At 44.1% G+C, this 17,816-nt stretch overlaps 1 long non-coding RNA gene across 1 annotated transcript; it reads right to left on the reverse strand.

Moving 5' to 3' along the window:
• Positions 1-279: 279 nt before the first annotated feature.
• LOC307223683 lies at positions 280-16,630 on the reverse strand. Its single transcript, XR_013842193.1, has 2 exons — positions 16,208-16,630; positions 280-643 (listed from the first exon to the last, which is right to left on the reverse strand). It is a non-coding gene; the product is annotated as an uncharacterized lncRNA (long non-coding RNA).
• Between the last annotated feature and the right edge of the window lie 1,186 nt (positions 16,631-17,816).

Genomic DNA, 17,816 nt, shown 5'->3' on the forward strand with positions numbered 1-17,816 from the left:
AGGCCCCGTAAGCCACCAGAGACTACTGTGCTGCAACTCCCACAGCTCCTGTTGCTTTAAGTCCCTCCTTGTCCTCTGGCACAGGGGACAGAGGAGATTCTGATGGGACGCAAAGAACCTGGTCTATACATTTGCAACATCCAACATGGTGTTCTCAGCTGTCATCGGACTCCAAATCCCATCCTACTTTGCCATTGGGCATGCTGGCTAGGACTGGTGGGAGCATCGGTTAAAAGGATTACACACAAAAGTGGGAAGATCAATGACCAGCATCTAAGCCACACTGAACAGTTAATTTATTTTGAAAAGATTGGTGGGAGTTTTAACCCAACGTGCTCTCGACCCAGCTTCTCTGTTTACATCTCTGAGGGTCCTTTTTTGTGCTCAATGCCATTGCCTTTGTGGTTGGGATTTGCAAAAGGAATGGGAGGTTTTCTAAAGAGGATTTTATTTAACAGGAGACGCTGCTTTTAACTCTCTCTCCTTTCGGTCAAATCCACCTCCCAAGGAACACAAACTTCCTTGTTACGCTGTTTTGTCCTTGTAGCTAGTACACAGAGAAGGAGGAAACAGTCGGTAGTTGGCACTTAGTCCATCTCAAACTCGTTTTCCAACATTTCGCAAGTAGCTCGGATCATGTGGTCTGTGGGGAAAGAAACTGAGACTTATAATCACTTTTTCCCACAAAGGAAGGTGTGTTTAGAAAAACAACAACCATATATGTGGCTTTTAAACTACTACGCATTTGGTGGTTTGATCCCAAACAAAGAAGTTTAAGATCATTTTGGGTTTGGTTTTGTTTTTTAAACCTGCTTAGTGGGAACCAATTATTTTAAATTCCACATTTAATTTTCTAGCCCTGCCTCTGAGGCAAAATTCCTTTTTTGATACATACGAAGTTATTTGTTTTTTCCCAGGTTGATGTGTCATGGGCAGTTTTCTGTAGATGGAATGGAGCCATTACATGCATGGACCACATATGACAACACCCCTGATCTCTATAAGTCAGCTGAGACAGCTCAGTTGGTAAAGCGTGAGACTCTTAATCTGAGGGTTGTGGGTTCGAATCCCACATCGGGCAAGAGATTCTTGCATTACAGGGGGTTGAACTAGATGGCTCTTGTGGCCCCTTCTTACTAGACAATTCTATGATTCTATGTCTTTAGGACAGGAATACATGGATAGTGTGGGTGGCTCCATGTTTGTGCATGCAATGGTGGCAGAGAGGAAGGAATATGCAGGGCTGGCTTTCTCCTTCCTCTGCCCTCTCCCCATCCCTGAATCTCAGGAAAGGTGAAGGCCAATCCAGCATAATTCACCCACTCAGTATATTTTGCTGCCTGAGGCAAAAGTTGGTGCCCACCCTCCTTCTGTACGCTGACCGGATCAAGAGTTGGATCTTATTTCAACGCTGGAGATGGGGCAGTGGGCTCATCTACACAGCTGCAAATAAAATGCTTTAAATGCATTGTAAAGTGCAATATACAGGTGTGACACTACATGGCGCTGGCGAGCTATGCAAAATTCCATGCATTTTTAAAAACTTTTTTTTAAAAAACGTATTTTTGAAGCGTTTTTTTATATGTGAGTAGATTCCACCAGTGTCCGCACCATACCTTTCAAGCACGAGGCTTCCCCCCCCCAAAGAGTCCTGGGAATTGTAGTTCACACCTCACAGAGCTAGAATTCCCAGCATCCTTAGAGTTCCGTTCCCAGGATTCTTTGGGGGGAAAGCCACATTCTTGAAAGACGTGGTGTGGACTGTGGCTTACTGTGGGTTACTGGTGTGGACTGTGGGTTACACCAGCAGTTATCACACCTGATTTTGGAGAGAAGGAAGATAACCAAGAGTACAAAAGCGGGGGGAAGGGGGACGTATGCCTCTGGGTAATTATAAAGACATAAATCATGGTTATTTATCTATCCACTCTTGCATATCCAGCCTTTCTTCCATTATAATGGTGCATGGTGAAAAGGAAGACTTGCTTGTGGAGTCAGAGTCTCACATGTCTCCACCGAGGCTTAGTTACCCTGGATTCATTTCCTCCTTGGGAGTTGCATAATTGCACAATTCTCTGGAATTGCAAAGCTTAGCAAATACCACCGCAGTGTTTTGTTTTTTGGTAAAGCACTGACACCAAATTACCGGAATCCAGCTACCTTTTGTCTTGCTGGAGCGCTTGCCCTACCCCCCCCCTTCCCCAATCCCTTTGCTTTACAGGGTGTTGTTAAAAAGGCTGTGTGACAGCTAATCAAAGCCGCCCTGTTTGTCACGATAACCTGTTGTTTGCTTTACGTTTGGTCCAGGGCTGGGCCCAGGCATGGTAGAGCTTTGGACAGAGATTGCTCTGAAACGGTATGTTTTGGCCATTCATTTGATGGGTGGGACACAAAACATAAGGCCAGAATTTCCTGGATGTCACCAGGATTTCAAAGGTGGAATGTGGCACGTTGTCCTGGATCTTTGGTAAGTCTATCGAAAAATTGTGGGTTTTTTGGCGTTTTTGTTATAAAACAAAACTCAACTATTTGGGAGTCTTAATACCATCATGAGCACAAATCATAATGAATGCACAATAACAAGGGTATCTGGACAGTTTTGTGGTTAATTAACGTGTGGTCCAAACACTTTTAATTCCAACCTGGATTGAGTGATGCATGTAGCAAATTGGTTGTCCAAGCAGCAGATCAGAAATCCTAATTCCATTCCTTCCCACTGCTATAGATTCAGGTTGCCATACATCCTGATTGTCCATGACATGTCCTGGAATTCTCCCCTGAAAATGACATCCTGGATTATTTTTTGAACATCAGACAAATGTCCTGGAAAACCGGCAATGGGGGTTCAATCTTGCCGAAAATGCCTAAAACAACTACAAAACTCAAAAATTTTCGGAAGAAAGCTCAGCAACTTTGAGGTTTGTCTTTAAAAAACTCAACAACCTTTGGGGTGTCCTGGTTTTTACTTTTTGAAATATGGCACCCCTACAAAACAAAACTCTCCTGAAAGACCACAGGAGGGGTTGGGGAGCAATTTCTTTCTGAAATCTTAAGGAGGCAGCTGCCGATTTACCTTTATGAATCTTCCAAGGTAGACAAAGGTTTCCCATTTCTTCTCTGCTTATCTAACTTAACAAAAATGCTACGCTGCTCACAGGCCTCTCAGTTGCACTTCCTGGAACATTTGGGAAGCAACGCCATCATCTCACATGGCAGTGAGTCGCTCTCAAGACGTTCAAAGCACTGTGACCACGCAGAGTGGCACAGCTTCCTGCCAGCCAAACTTCCTGGTGGGATCCAGTAAGATCAGTAACAGTCCCCTCCCAAAACTTTCAGAGATCAGGATTTAAATCCCAATGAGCTTGGCAGGTATTTGAACCCTGGTCTCTCAGCTTTATTAACCATGAACTCATACCCTCCAACATTTTTCAGATGAAGATAGGGACGTCCCATTCCATAACGATAATTTTACTATTTATACCCCACACATCTTATTGGGTTGCCCCAGCCACTCTGGGCAGCTTCCAAGATATATAAAAACACAGAAAAACATTGAACATAAAAAAAAAACCCCTTCCCTATACAGGATTGCCTTCAGACAGCTTGGGGGTCGGATAACTCTATACCCTCCAAAATTTCTCCAATGACAAGAGAGACATCCTAAGGAAAAGTGGGACATTCCGGCATCAAATCAGAAACTGGGATGGCTTCTCTAATTTCGGGATGTCCCTGGAAAATAGGGACAATTGGAGGGTCTGTAAACTCTGAAATTTGAGATTCCCCTCCAAACTGGTGCCAAAGTTTTGTGCTCATTTTGTATTGATTTGTAGCACAAACTCCACATTTTGTAGTGCTGCCCCTCAAAACTGAGCAATTGATTTATCAAACTGGGGTTTGTAGTTAACACCTAAGAATCTCATCCTGGTTTGATGTGTCAATTACTCGGGTTCGGGGAAGGTACAAGATTCAGGGTTCACAGCACAAAACAAGTACAAAACTTTAGCACCAGTTTGGAAGTGATCCCAAATTTTGGGGTTCATAGTTAATAAAGGAAAGCTTTTAATGTTTGATGCATTACAGTATTTTAATATTTTTTTGGAAGCCGCCCGCCCAGAGTGGCTGGTGAAGCCCAGCCAGATGGGCGAGGTATAAATAAATTATTATTATTATTATTATTATTATTATTATTATTATTAAAGCTTGATGTCTTAACGTTTCTCTGAAAGGGGTTTGGGGTGGGTGGGAGGGGGGATAGTGCTATTGCTTACTAGGATTTCATAAAGCTCACTGGGTGATCTTTGGTGAAACAGTGTCTTTCAGCTTACCCTACATTACAGGGCAATCTCACTTTAAACTTGATGGAATGAAGGAAAAAGCTAGGAAGTCCCCTTCCTCTGAGTGTGTCATTCTGATGGCAACTTTGTTCCAGGGTGTGCTTTTTGCTGCATTATTATTCAGCAGAAATTAAAAATTCCATCTCAGCTACATTATCTCCTGAATTTCCAACTAATCTTGGGAGGGAAAATTCTAAATAAGCTAACAACTTTTTCTCTCTTTTTTTTTTGGTGCCAAAGAATGTCAAGCAAGGGTGGTATCACGGTCAAGGTGTTACTGAAAGGTGGGGTGGCAGGGTACAGGATAATCCATCACTTGATTTATATAGCACTTTTCACACGAGGTGGAATTGTCATTGTTAAGTTGTGGGTTGACATAGCAGACAACACAGCGATTTCTCCAAGTAGCTCTTTATTTTTGTAAGCTGGAATAGAACTGCCTGCAAACAGCTCAGCCGGCCTGCTTTTATAGGCAGCCGGCTGTCAACATTGTAACAACAACAGCCCCGAGTTCCCGCCTAAAATAACTGACGTGGACCTGAGGGAAAACTATCTACAGACCTGAGTGACAACTATATACAGTATCCCCCTGCTGGCCCAGGGTGAAACTTCACTACATAACAGTCATTGTCATCCGCTTTACAGAAGAGAAAGAATAAAAGTGTTAAGATTTAAACCCATCGAACCTCCCCACAAACAAATCAGAATGAATGCCAATTAAACAGCAAATGTCGTCTAATCTTCCTGCAAGCAAATCAGGAGGATGAATGTTCAAAAAGCAGCTCATCCTGATGTGCCCTGAGTGTAATGTCTAAGATAGTATCTAGGTGTGAATAACTGGAGCAGAAAGAGAGAGAGAGAGCCCAGCCTGAGGTCTTAAATGCCCCTAGAACCAGGATTTAATAATTTTCTCTACAATGGATGAAATGGTTTAAAGGGTTGAGATACTTTGTGGGGAAAACTGTAGAATGCCCTAACACATCCCTCCAAAATAGACTTATAATTCCACAGGCCTGTTCCTCAATATTTGATCAAGTGTTCCCAAATTGATTCCTGATGCTCACTAATCTCAGCCTCAGTTATTCTTGTGCCCAGAAAAACAAGTCTCTTCTTCATACACAAGTCACTGACAGTCAAGGCAGAGGAATGCAAGAGACACAGAGTGAATGAACGAAATTAAAAGCACATTAAAAGGTGTTTGTATTAATGAAACCAGAAAGAAATAATATGGTGTGGAGGAAACTGGAAAAACCCACAAGGGGACGATTTAGTAAATAAAAGTAACAAAGGGCAGCTTTGTAGAGCCATTAATTTCATTCTCGATACCCAAGGAGCGTAACACGCAACTAGCATGGAAGCCAAGTCAGCTTAACAGAAAACCAGGGAGCAGTTTAATCACATCAAAGGTCGTGATTAAAGGTAAAGGACCCCTGGATGGTTAAGTCCAGTCAAAGGCGACTCTGGGGTTGCGGCGCTCATCTCGCTTTCAGGCCAAGGGAGCCGGCGTTTGTCCACAGAAAGCTTTCTGGGTCATGTGGCCAGCATGACTAAACCACTTCTGGCGCAACGGGACACTGTGATGGAAACCAGAGCACACAAAAACGCTGTTCACCTTCCCGCCACAGCGGTACCTATTTATCTACTTGCACTGGCGTGATTTCGAACTGCTAGGTTTGCAGGAACTGGGGCAGAGCAATGGGAGCCCGCTGCTTTGTGGGGATTTGAACCGCTGACCTTCTGATCGGCAAGCCCAAGAGGCTCAGTGGTTTAGACCACAGCGCCACCCACGTCCCTAGCAAAGGTCGTGCCACATACAGACTGACGTAGCAATCAGACCTCTGGGAATTGTAGTTCAGAGACCTCCAGCAGACATTTTCAGCAATCTCACCAAATGACAACTTCCAGTGTAGCTCCGTTGGTTAGAGCATGGTGCTGATAGCACCAGGGTTGCAAGTTTTAGCCCCATATGGGACAGTTGCATATCCCTACACTGCTACATATCCCTGCACTGCAGGTTGGTGGACTTGATGATCCTCAGGGTCCCTTCCAACGCTATGATTCTATGAAATTTCCCACCTCGCCAAGCCCATTTTCCAGGTAGGACTATCCAAATATACAAAGGCCAAATCTAAACAAAGCTAAGGGAGAATTGATGCTGCTCACTTTCAGGTAAATGGGGTGACTATGGCAGACTGAAAAACCTATCTGGATTCAGAAACTCTAGTACAGTGGTACCTTGGTTGTCAAACTTAATCCGTTCCGGGAGTCCGTTCAACTTCTGGAACGGTTCGAAAACCAAGTCGCAGCTTCCGATTGGCTGCAGGAGCTTCCTGCAGCCAATTGGAAGCCACAGAAGCCACATCAGACATTTGGCTTCCAAAAAACGTTCGCAAACCGGAATACTCACTTCCGGGTTTGTGGCATTTGGGAGCCAAAATGTCTGAGAGCCAAGGCATTCAACAACCAAGGTCTGACTGTATTTAACATCTTGCCTCCACCAGATTCCCGGTCCTGCCACTTTCCAATCGACACATTGGGGCTCGACATCAGCAGCAGGCAGGCTGCTGCATTCCTCCTTTTCTAAAAGTGTTGATTATCAACCAAATGTTTGGAGAGCTAGTCCTTTTACCACACTGGTACAATTCAGACTGCTCATATTACCTATATTGGTAAGGATTTAGTAGCTCATTGCTTCCTTGTGCCACCGTCTAAGACTCTGGAAGAGGTCTGGGTGGGGCTCAGGCCAGTTTGTCAATGTGTCCCTGAATTTGCTTTTTGAAAGGAACATCTACGGTAGTTCAGCCACCCCGGGGCACCAGGCTACCTTCCCAGATGCGAGGCATCAGAGACCTAAGACTGATTACAAAGTACAACCTTAATAGAGGAAACACAGATAAATTGCCCAAAGAGTCCAAAGTCTAAAGATTCCACGGCTTGACTGCATGCGAGACCACAAATCTCTGGGTGCAACTTGGTGTAAAAGGAATGAGAAACAGCTTCCCTTTCTGTAAGAATGAGACGGAAGGTTTAAGGCCAATTCATATACTACAATCAATTGCAGAATCAATGGGCACACTGTAATACACACTTTTCTAAAGGTAAGCCCCACTGATCACATATAAGTATGCCCTACACAGACTTAGGGCAGTGCATTTGGGCAATTTATTAACATATCTGGTTAAAGGTAAAAAGGTAAAGGTAAAGGACCCCTGGATGGTTAAGTCCGGTCAAAGGCGACTATGGTGTTGCGGCGCTCATCTTGCTTTCAGGCCAAGGGAGCCGGCGTTTGTCGACAGATAACTTTCCGGGTCATGTGGTCAGCATGACTAAACCACTTCTGGCACAACAGAACGCCGTAAGGGAAGACAGAGCACACGGAAACACCATTTACCTTCCTGCTGCAGTGGTAGCTATTTATCTACTTGCACTGGCGGGCTTTCGAACTGCTAGATTGGCAGGAGCTGGGGCAGAGCAATAGGAGCTCACCCCGTCATGGGGATTCGAACCGCTGACCTTCCAATTGGCAAGCCCAAGGGGCTCAGTGGTTTAGACCACAGTGCCACCTTCGTCCCATTGATCACCTAAAAGTATGTCCTACATACTTAGGGCAATGCATTAACATATCTGGTTAAAACAATTGGTTAGATAGGTAGTATGTTTTTTGTTTCAGTGTTTACTGCCTCACTGAGCAAAGGCCATGGCTGGAAAAGGGTTATTAAATGATTACGGTACATTATTTCATCCAGTCTACAGTAGATTCTGTGCCCCTACAGTATTGTCCCAGGTCAGATGAAAAGCGAGCCCCAGAACTGCTAACCGAAGGGAGCGATCTTATTTATCACATTTGCATCCGTTCCATCCTCCAAACTTAGGGTGATACTGGATTAACTTCGCAAGAACCTCTGGGTCCAAAGGAGATGCTGACCCACCCACAGCCATACAATAAGCTTCATGGCTGAGCTTGGATTTAAGGGAAATCTAGAAAGTCCAGCTCTCCATCACTCTTGCTTTCCTTTCATTCATTCATTCGTCTTCCCCGGTTTAGAGTTCTCATGATCAGCTGGAGAAGCAAAAGGTCTGGACGAATGGGCAACGATACCTCTGGCACAAAACTTTTGAGAGCGGAAACAGTCTGGAAAGTGGGATTGTGTATAACCACCCTGATAGCATCATGAGCACAAATCATCACGATTGCATGATAATTTGGATATCTGGACAGTTTTGTGGGTAATTAACATGTGGTCCAAACGCTTTTTATTCCAACCTGGATTGAGCAATGGATGTAGCAAAGTGGTTGTCCAAGCAGCAAATCAAAAATCCTAATTCCATTCCTTCCAACTGCTACAGACTCGGGCTGTCATATGTCCTGATTGTCCAGGACATGACCTGGAATTCTCTCCCCAAAATAGCGTCCTGGATTACAGTGGTACCTCGGATTACATATACTTCAGGTTACAGACTCCGCTAACCCAGAAATAGTGCTTCAGGTTAAGAACTTTGCTTCAGGATGAGAACAGAAATCGGGCTCCGGCGGCTTGGGAGCAGCAGGAGGCCCCATTAGCCAAAGTGGTGCTTCAGGTTAAGAACAGTTTCAGGTTAAGTTCGGACCTCCGGAATGAATTAAGTACTTAACCTGAGGTACCACTGTATTTCTCGGAAATCAGGCAAATGTCCCGGAAAACTGGCAACGGGGGTTAAATCGTGCCGAAAATGCCTAAAACAGCTCCAGAATTAAAAATTCTTGTAGCTTTTGCTCAACAACTTCTGGGGTGCCCTGGTTTTTACCTGGCACCCCTACAAAACAAAACTCTCCTGAAAGACCACAGGAGGGGTTGGGGAGCAATTTCTTTCTGAAATCTTAAGGAGGCAGCTGCCGATTTACCTTTATGAATCTTCCAAGGTAGACAAAGGTTTCCCATTTCTTCTCTGCTTATCTAACTTAACAAAAATGCTGTGCTGCTCACAGGCCTCTCAGTTGCACTTCCTGGAACGTTTTGGGAGCAACGCCATCATCTCACGTGGCACTGAGTCGCTCTCAAGACGTTCAAAGCAATGTGCCCATGCAGAGTGGCACAGCTTCCTGCCAGCCAAACTTCCTGGTGGAACCCAGTAAGATCAGTAACAGCCCCTTCCCAAAACTTTCAGAGATCAGACTCTCCTGGCACTAAGGAACCCTTGTTAATTCTATTGGGGAAACACGCACATTTGAGCAGGACTTCCGCAATCAAAATTTCAGGGATGGCTTCATGCTATAAAGCAGGGTTGTTTAATGTGTGGCCCAAGGGCCACATGCGGCCCTCGAGGCCTTTTTTTGGCAGCCATTGACAACATTGCACACACCCCATAGCCCTTGTGTTGCCTTCCCAAAGTCTATGATCTGGGTGAGGAAACTTTAAAAGCAGCTTTTGATATAGCATTGCGGGGATCCAAGGGGGGGAATGCTGGATCCCAGCCAGTATTAAGAGAACGAATGTTACTTGTAGTTCCTAAAATATGAAACCTAGATTCTTTGTTGCACAACACAGAATCTGTTGAGCTTTCATGAGGCAGAGTGAAACGAAACTTCAAACTGTCCTACAGATAGCCGATAAGATTTTCACCTAATTTCTTTCACACACACACACACAAAAACCAACCACCTACAACTTTGAACCTTGGAGCTTTGTACTCGAACTGAAATCTCTTATTTTAATAGCATGCAATTAAGTAATTTGCACACTATAGATAAAATTGCTCTTAAGGAGATGTAGCTTCGGGAGAAAAAGTCGACGTATGAAAAGCTGGAAGCGCTCCCAGAGCAAGCTGGTGATAAAAGTCTGACAAGGCTGTTTTTGTTAATCTCTCATGGCCACGATCCAGCACTTAAACCCATCAAACTTAATGGGCTGGCTTGTGCTTAACCGTGTGATGGACTGTGGCTTTTGTATGTGAGAAAGATTTCTAGTTTCTAAATCTCACAATGGATTAGCATTCATTTTAGATGATAGATGATAGATAGATGATAGATAGATAGATAGATAGATAGATAGATAGATAGATAGATAGATATGAGATTCTATTCCATCAACGGTGTCTCTGAAAAAGTTTACACATCACTTGGGAAGACAGGCCAACTAATGCCCGTGTACTGAAAGAAGCAAAGATCCCCAGTGTCGAAGCGATGATTCTTCAACATCCACTTCGTTGGACTAGTCATGTTGTTCGGATGCCTGATTATCGTCTTCCAAAGCAACTACTCTATTCTGAACTTAAAAATGGACAGTGTAATGCTGGTGGTCAACAAAAGAGTTTTAAAGACTCTCTCAAGGCAAATCTTAAAAATGTAGGATAAACACCGCCAACTCAGAAACACTGGCCTGCGAGTGCTCCAACTGGAGAACAGCCTTTACCAAAGGTGTCATGGGCTATGAAGATACTCAAACTCAAGACAAAAGGGAGAAACGTGCTAAGAGGAAAGTACACTTGGCAAACCCTCACCGTGATCAACTCCTGCCCAGAAACCAATGTCCCCACTGTGGAAGGATGTGTGGATCCAGAATTGGCCTCCACAGTCACTCATAGACACACTGTTAAAACTGTGTTCATGGAAGACAATCTTAGTCAGCTATGAGTGATCACCAAAGAAGATATGAAACTGCCTGAAGTTATACTGAGACTAGGCAGTGGTTCACGTAGTTCAGTACAATGGTACCTCGGGTTACACATGCTTCAGGTTACATACGCTTCAGGTTACAGACTCCGCTAACCCAGAAATAGTACCTCGGGTTAAGAACTTTGCTTCAGGATGAGAACAGAAATTGTGCGGCGGCGGCGGCACAGCGGCAGCGGGAGGCCCCATTAGCTAAAGTGATGCTTCAGGTTAAGAACAGTTTCAGGTTAAGAACAGACCTCCAGAATGAATTAAGTCGTAACCAGAGGTACCACTGTAGTGCCTACTCTGACTGGCAACAGCTTACCAGTCTCTTAGGCAGCTGTCTTCACCTGTTCTCCCCCTTAAAATGCATTTTACATAATATAATAATTTGGGAACTTGAGAACTTGAGAACCAGTTTTGTGGTTCAACCCTAACCATTAAGAGTGTCAGACTCGGACCAGAGAGTCCAGGTTTCAAATTCTCACTCAGATGCAAAGCTCATTGGCTTATTCTCAGCCTAATCCCCCTCACAGGGATGTTGTGAAGATAAAATGAAAGAGAGGGAACTATGTACATCACCACGAGTCCTTGCATTAATGTGGTAGTTGATGTAGTAAATAGACTCTTTAACCGATCAGACTAATCCACAATCTCGGGGGGGGGGGGGAATCTTATGTATTGATTTACCCAATGTATTGTTATGTATTCCATTCTTAAGGAAATCAGCCCTGAGTGCTCACTGGAAGGACAGATCGTGAAGCTGAGGCTCCAATACTTTGGCCACCTCATGAGAAGAGAAGACTCGCTGGAAAAGACCCTGATGTTGGGAAAGATGGAGGGCACAAGGAGAAGGAGACGACAGAGGACGAGATGGTTGAACAGTGTTCTCGAAGCTACCAGCATGAGTTTGACCAAACTGCGGGAGGCAGTGGAAGACAGGAGTGCCTGGCGTGCTCTGGTCCATGGGTCACAAAGAGTCGGACACGACTAAACGACTAAACAATTGTTATGTATTGTTACACCTTATGTATTGTTTTACCTTTCCCCTTTTACTGTTCCAATCTGAGCATAAAAGTACCTTCGCTCTGCTTACTTATTGCACAATAGCTTTATTAACCAGATTTTGAGATTCCCCCACCCTGCTCCATTAAAACAGGAACATGTTCGGAAATTATAACCATTTCACTTTCGTTTAAGCTTTTGATTTTACCACCACAAGATTGCATACGCACCACAGATTTAGAACACTTTCAAAGCATGTCACACACACACACTCACCCCCCCACCAAATTATTGTGGGAACGATAGCTTGTTACGTGTGCCGGGAACTGTAGCTTGCTGTGTGGCAAACTACAGTTCCCAGGATTCGGAGCAGGGTATATGCTTGAAATGGACTGCAAATGTGTGCATGCAGCCCAAGACACACACACACACACACACACACACACACACACACACACACACACAGAGTTTAAGATTAACAGAGGAAAGCAGGGCAAATAAAATGACAAGCATGCTTCATTCCCTAAGCAGAGTTCCTCATTCAACTAAACTTGTTTTTTGAGAGTGTCCCAGGGTGAAGGAGATCTAGTCCATGAGGGAGTTTCTAGGAAGACTGATTTCTGCAAAAGAAAGAGATCAAGTGCAAGGGCACTCTGTTATACGTTGCACAAGGCTCTGTTTGTTTTGGCAGCCTCCCCGGTGTGGGGCAGGCTCTGGGCAGGCTTTTCGCAGCCTTGATTCTAGCAACCGCAATATCAACCTGTTACCAAGTTCGCCTTTCTGCTGACGTGGTTGCTCGGCTGCCTGTCTCGGCCGCATGACTTGCTCTGCCTCTCCACAAGCCCAAGAGGGGCTTTTGCTCACCTGCGGCCGGCAAGGTGGATTCTCAAATCCTCTCATCAGCTCCCATCAGCTGAAAAGAGCTAGCCAGCGCCTTGGAACCAGCCTTGCGGGGAAAAGGGAAATCACTCCATGCTTTTCCCCTCATTCCTCATCTGACACATAATTCAACTTGCGTGTCTCTAGAGCTGTTCGGTGCAGCAGCAAAACAAACTGGGAGCATAGACCATTTGCAGCCGTTGGACTTTAGCCAAGACAGTCCTGCCTCTCCGATCCAGAATGGGGTTTTCCTCTCAAATGGGATGGACAGAACAACAACGACAAAAATACAAAATAAGGCCCACCAAGGAAGTGAAGGGAGGTGTGATGGAAAGCATTTTGCAGCTGCTGTCATTTATAAGGTTCGAGCGGCAGAAATCGGGTTATTGGATTAATCTAGCCAAGCAGATTGGGGTTTTGATTCCACAGCATAGGGATGTCAATTGAATTTTGTCCCATTGACTTGGGGTCTACACACATAACAAAGGCTGCGAAAATGCTTTTAAAAAGTTTTGAAAAATACATTGAATTTGCCGTAGCTCACTGTCGCCATCTAGTGTCACATTTGTATATTGCACTTTACAACAGACTTAAAACATTTTAGTTGCAGCTGTGTAGCTGAGTTCAGAGGCAATGGGACCCAAATCACTTTGAATTAAAACCTCCCATCTAAAACGGCTTACAGATCCAACACAGGATCCTATGGGGTCATTGGAAGGCTAGGCTCCATTAGGACCTTTGTGTTGGTCCTAACAATGATGTTTACTCAGAAGCACAGTCCACCAAGTTCAGTGGACCTTGTTCCAAGTAACGGTGCATAGTATTGTTGCAGCCTTACCCTGGCTGTGTACTCAGTATCCCTTTAAAGCACATCCAAAGCACCTCAAAGAATTGTAGACACTGCAGTTTACCTCTCACAGAGCTAAATTCCCAGCAACTCTCGAGAAACTACAGCTCCCAGAATTTTTTGAGGGAAGGAACGTGTCTCAAATGTGCTTCAAAAGGTTAGTGTGTACGGCACGACAACTTCTGGACCTTTTTGTGTTTGGCTGCCATATATCACTGGACATTACGGGATTTTCAAAGGCAGAATTGACATCCAGGGGGAATTTCTGAAAGACAGCGCTTTGTCCTGCATCTTAGGTTTTTGGGTGTTTTGTTTTAAAAAAACCTAACCTGGTTTTTACTTTTTAAAATATAGCCACCCTATTTTTGTGTGTGTGTTAGAGAAGATAAAGATTTCTGAAAATAGATGGTATATTACCCCAGTGAAATTAGCAAAAATGTATAAAGTATGTAATAAATGTTGGAAATGTAAAGAAAAAGAGGGAACATTTTACCATATGTGATGGGAGTGCAAAAAGGTGAGAGCCTTCTGGGAATTGATATATAATGAATTTTAAAAAATGTTGAAATATAATTTGTTAAAAAACCAGAGACCTTTTTGTTAGGAATGGTTGGAAATGAAATAAATAGGAAAGATCATAAATTATTTTTATATGCAAGTTTACTGAGGACTGGAGTAAATTTGTAAATTATATGAAAAGCATATGTGAAGAACAAATAACGTTTGAGGGTTTACAGGAAGTTTTGTGAAGAAATAAATATTAGAAACATTGTAAAAAAGGGAACAGAGGGAGTAGGTTATTTAAAATAAAAGGCAATGTTAAATTCAGAATTGAGGGGGAAAGATCAGAAAACGGAAGATTCGCGGATGAGCTGAAGGAGGTCAAAATTATGTATCTGTGATAATATTGAAAATGTTTGTTTTAATTTTATATCGGAAAATTAATAAAATATATATAAAAAAGGAGAAGATAAAGATTTCAAATGCCACAGTAAAGCTTCTCCAGTAGAGATCACCCTCTCTCTGGGCTGGGGTAGATTCATACTCTTCCTCTTTTCCCTGATTTTCTTTCTCTTCTTTTTTTTAAACCATTCCATTGCTCAGTGGCAGAGAACTTGCTTTGAAGGTGCAGTTCTTTTCATTTCCAGTTAAAAGGCCTCTGCCTCATACCCTGTGTTAGTGCTGCCCGCCAGAGCACACATTTCTGGGCTACGTGGACAAAAAAAGGCAGCTGACAAGATAAAACAGCTTCGTGTCATCCAAATAAAGTGCTAATAAATAAATAACTGCATCTGCCTTATTTATCTGTATATTTAGAAAGACAGAGATTACCAGCGGCTTCCCATTTCAAAACAAAACACTTAGGGACAATTAGTGACAGAATCCACATGTTTTCTAAACTGAGATAAGGCTTCAAAACTGTCCTATTCAATGGCGCCATCCAGCAAGTACCCAAAATTAAATCCCAAAGGAGTGCATCTTTTTAAAAATTGTTATCCGCAGGGAGAGCATAGTGCACATTCACCCTCTAGTGGCCAAATGCATTTTAGAACATGCATTGTTCTGGCTGCTCATCAACATTATGCAGCTGACGGAGGGACAAGGATGGAACCTGTTTAGTTTTCAAAGTGAAAAAGTTTAAACTAAGGAACTAATGTGTTAATGCAACATACTTAATCCCTGCCACCCAGCAACATAAGTTCCATTGTATGGTTAAGAAAATGGACTATGTGTGGCTTCTCCACTTCTCTTTCTGATTTTAAATGCTCAGACTTTAGGACAATGCTTCTCAATCTGTTGGACTACAACTCCCATCATCCTTGACCGTTGGTCCCGCTAGCTAGGGGCGATGGGCTTTGTAGTCCAACAACAGCAGGAGACCCAAGTTTGGGAAACACAGCTTTAGGATGAGTTTGGGACTTAAGTCCAGTCAAAGGTAACTATGGGGTTGTGGTGCTCATCTCACTTTCAGACTGAGGGAGCCGGCGTTTGTCCACAGACAGCTTTCCAGAACATGCTTCTGGAGCAATCGAACACCGTGACGGAAACCAGAGCGCACGGAAACGCCATTTACCTTCCCGCCACAGCAGTACCTATTTATCTACTTGCACTGGTGTGCTTTCGAACTGCTAGGTTGGCAGGAGCAGGGACTGAGCAACGGGAGCTCACCCTGTCATGGGGATTCAAACCGCCGACCTTCTGATCAGCAAGCCCAAGATGCTCAGTGGTTTAGACCACAGTGCCACCTGCGTCCCACTGACACGTCTGGATAGCTCAGCTGGTTAGAGCGTGGGCTGATAGCGCCAAGGTTGCAGGTTCAATCCCCGTATGGGACATTTGCATATTCCTACATTGTAGGGGGTTGGACTTGATGATCCTCAGGGTCCCTTCTAACTCTTACAATTCTGTGATTCTACATTGCAGAATACACCTGCAAACCACCAGCCTCCCTGTCCAAAATAACCAACAGCACTGAAAGTAAAAAGCCGGTAGCTCTATTGAGCAGCTTACCTTTCTCGGCAGCAGGGGGAGCCTTCGTTGCTCCATTGCGCCTGTCAAAGCATTGCTGGGAGCTCTCTTGTTTTCAAATAGGTTAGAAGTTTGCACTGTGGAATATGCTGCTATGTCTAAACTATCAAGGGGAGGAGGGAGGAAGGAAAAATGTCTTTCCGAAACACTGCTCTGTATTTACGAATGACTGGCAAAATAATAACCAGCCTCCTTTTGGTATTTCCAAGATCTACTATACTGTTAAAGCTATGTGACAAAACTTGCAAAACAGAATGTTTCTCACAACTATTTACATGCAGCTATGTATATCTCTTGATTTTCTCTCTCACACACAAACCCGAGTTGTATGAAACAGGAACCTTATCGGACTTAAATGTGTGCTCTTTGGTATTAAGCTTGCTCTTCAATCCTATTGGGCTGGGGGAGAGGCTATTGGGTTGTTTTTTATTATTATTATTATTATTATTATTATTATTATTATTATTATTTATTAATTTTGTGGTTTTATATCTTGATTTTATTCTGTGAACTGCCCTGAGACCCCCAGATATAGGGCGGTATATCAATTTAATAAATAAACAGAAGAAGAGTACCAGTGACACGCAGGGGGCAAGGAGACCAGGCCGCCGAGAGGCCCCAGGTGGCGTAGCCCGGGTGTCCTGTTGTGGGCAGGTGTGTGGGCAGGCAACGTGTGGGGAAGCCGAGAGGAAGGACCCCAGCTGGAAGCACCCATAGACATTTCAGCTGCCACACAACTGGGGTGGGGATAGGGCAGGACGCAATGATATTGTGCATTTCAAATGTTTGTACATAGAACTAGCAAAGGAGCCTGCTGGTGGGTAAATATGTACAGTGGTACCTCAGGTTAAGTACTTAATTTGTTCTGGAGGTCCGTACTTAACCTGAAACTGTTCTTAACCTGAAGCACCACTTTAACTAATGGGGCCTCCTGCTGCTGCCGTGCCGCCAGAGCCCAATTTCTGTTCTCATCCTGAAGCAAAGTTCTTAACCTGAAGCACTATTTCTGGGTTAGCGGAGTCTGTAACCTGAAGCGTATATAACCTGAAGCAATACAAGATGTACAAGATCTACTACAGAAGCCACAAACAGAAGATCTTGTACATAGCTCTCTCAATTTTTGGATTATGAATATCAGATTTAGAACGCAGAATGGTTTGGTAGCGTTTTGTGTGCCGCTTATGTGCTGCTTACTTTCTCCTGGTCTGCTGTGAGAACTGGCAGCATAGTTTCATTTCTTCACCACATGGGAGTGGGGCGCACTGCGTGGAGCCTCTCCGCCACCTCCCCCTCAGCTGTAGGGCTGCTGAGGGAGAGGAGGAGGGCAGACGCAAGTCCCACGCAGCCATTTCAGGCAGCATGGAGCCTGCAGGCCCCCAAGCCACCACGTCACCCCAGGAGAGTCACGTGGCTCGGGCACACTGCAGGCCCCATGGTAAGTGCCAGCTCCTGTGGTGTGGCACCCAGTGCCAGCCGCGTTTCATTACATTTGTTGACTGAACTAAAAAGTTTTGTGAGCCTTTTTTAAAAAACAAAACAAAAACCTAACAACTCATATTTTTGTCATTTTGTTTCCCCCTCAGTAATGACA

The sequence above is a fragment of the Podarcis cretensis genome (assembly GCF_951804945.1).
Source record: "Podarcis cretensis genome assembly, chromosome: 9".
NCBI classification, from domain to species: domain Eukaryota; kingdom Metazoa; phylum Chordata; class Lepidosauria; order Squamata; family Lacertidae; genus Podarcis; species Podarcis cretensis.